Genomic DNA, 2,287 nt, shown 5'->3' with positions numbered 1-2,287 from the left:
GTAACCTTGGCCAGATCTGTGCCTTGCCACAATTCTGTCTCTGAGCTCTTCAGGCAGTTCCTTTGACCTCATGATTCTCATTTGCTCTGACATGCACTGTGAGCTGTAAGGTCTTATATAGACAGGTGTGTGGCTTTCCTAATCAAGTCCAATCAGTATAATCAAACACAGCTGGACTCAAATGAAGGTGTAGAACCATCTCAAGGATGATCAGAAGAAATAGACAGCACCTGAGTTAAATATGAGTGTCACGGCAAAGGGTCTGAATACTTATGACCATGTGATATTTCAGTTTTTCTTTTTTAATAAATTTGCAAAAATTTCTACATTTCTGTTTTTTTCTGTCAAGATGGGGTGCTGAGTGTACATTACTGAGAAATAAAATGAACTTTTTTGATTTTTGGAAAATGGCTGCAATGAAACAAAGAGTGAATAACTTTTTGTCATGAGTAATTTCATGAGTAATTTATTAATGACTCAGCATCATCTGTATTAAAGACAAAAGAATCAGTTCATCCAATGTTTAAAGTGCATAAAACAGCTTAACATTATACTGATGGATTTGAACTAGTTTTCTCCCATTGGACTCCTGTAAGGGGGAAAGCAGGCAGTGGACCAAACCACTGTGAGGCAAGAGAGGGGGACTCAAAATGTTTCTAAACTTAAAAAGCACTTTAATTGCCCTGTTTGCGTTTGTATTGTTTTGCTATTTACACAAGAGTTTGAAGTATATATCATTATATTATTTGATGGTTTTTAAGGGGGGACATCCCCGAGATAGGGGGGGACATGTCCTGTGGATGAAAGTGTCAAATTTACAAGAACAAAAATCGAAAATTCCCTGAAATTAAAGTCACAAATCAAACATCACTCTGGTGTTTTCTTCTCTAAGGTGTATGATAATTTAGTGATTGTGGGCTAAACTCGCGAGTATTTCCTCACTGCTAAATCCGGTAGCAAAGTTTAATGTAATTTCCCAGTGCATGCAAAATACAGTGCAGAGGTGTGAGTGATGTTGCAGCTTTGCAAAGTGAAGCTGCTCTCATGAATGTGTGACTATAATGTCAGAGAATATTCAAGATTTTTACTTGTAGAGTAATCTTGGAAATTTAATTTCTGTCTCGGATTATTCACTCTCTGCCGGCCGGCTCTCTTTTTTCCTATTACAATTCACCTTATGTGCAGTTGTATCTTTACATCTTAATCATATTACACATAAAAGAAGAGCCCAAAAAATACATAATAGAGATATGAATTACAATAAGAACACTGTGAAGATAATTACAAATTTAGGCTCCTCAAAGCGATGCCAACAGCCTCCCTGGCTTTTATTACATCTGGCCGTTATCGCGTCTTTACGCGGGCCACAGTGAGCCTCCTGCACCGCTTCCTGTTCTGGCTTTAGTTTCGTTTTCTCTGAAATTGTGGCGCAGATACTTTTCTCCATGTGGACCTCCAGCTGAAGGTAATGCAACAAGTTAGAAATGTTGTTCTCACGAGCTGTGGTTAGTTTGGTTACACTAGAAACAGCAGAAGTTTGATTTCTCCAAACTCCGCAGCTTTGAGCTTCTTAAAAACTCGGGACGACAGAAAGCGGAACAGTGCTACGCTGTTAGAAATGTCCGCCATGTTGTCGTATTTCGAGTGATTCTGGTGGAATAAGAGCAGAAGCAGAGTTGGATGATCCTCGGTAGTCGTTGTGTCGTTGTTATTGAGCTTCTGCTGGCCGCACAGCTGTTGTGTCTGTTTGTCATTAGACTGCAGGACTAATGTTTAACGTTAAGACTTTATAGGTGCCGTAGAATAACCTGCCCATTTTCTGCTTCCTACTTTGGATGTCTAGTAGAAACTGTTTTCATGCTTATTTTTCTCTTCTTGTCTGTTGCTTCAGTTCGTCTTTCCACCTTCTGTCTGGTTCATAGAGACACACTCCTTATTTTACCTTTTTATTTTACTTTATTCACGGCCGAGGCACTGAAGGGAGCCACTGTGCTCGTTTTTCATTTTTAATAAATTTGCAAAGATTTCAAACAAACTTCTCTCACGTTGTCATTATGGGGTTTGTTTTGGAGACTTTTGATGAAAATAATGAATTTCATCCATTTTTGAATGAGGGTGTAACAACAAAATGTAGAAAAAGTGAATGCTGTGAAAACTTTCCAGATGCACTGTACTACATACTGGGTACTGTGGTTCCAGTAGTAGCCTATGTAGTGGGCGGTTCCAAGACCATCCCTCACTGGTCACAAAAACACAAGTTTATTCTCTGGTCTAACCGAAACTGGAT

This window comes from Micropterus dolomieu, linkage group LG21, assembly GCF_021292245.1.
Source record: "Micropterus dolomieu isolate WLL.071019.BEF.003 ecotype Adirondacks linkage group LG21, ASM2129224v1, whole genome shotgun sequence".
NCBI classification, from domain to species: domain Eukaryota; kingdom Metazoa; phylum Chordata; class Actinopteri; order Centrarchiformes; family Centrarchidae; genus Micropterus; species Micropterus dolomieu.
Note: the sequence above shows the minus strand (reverse complement) of the source record.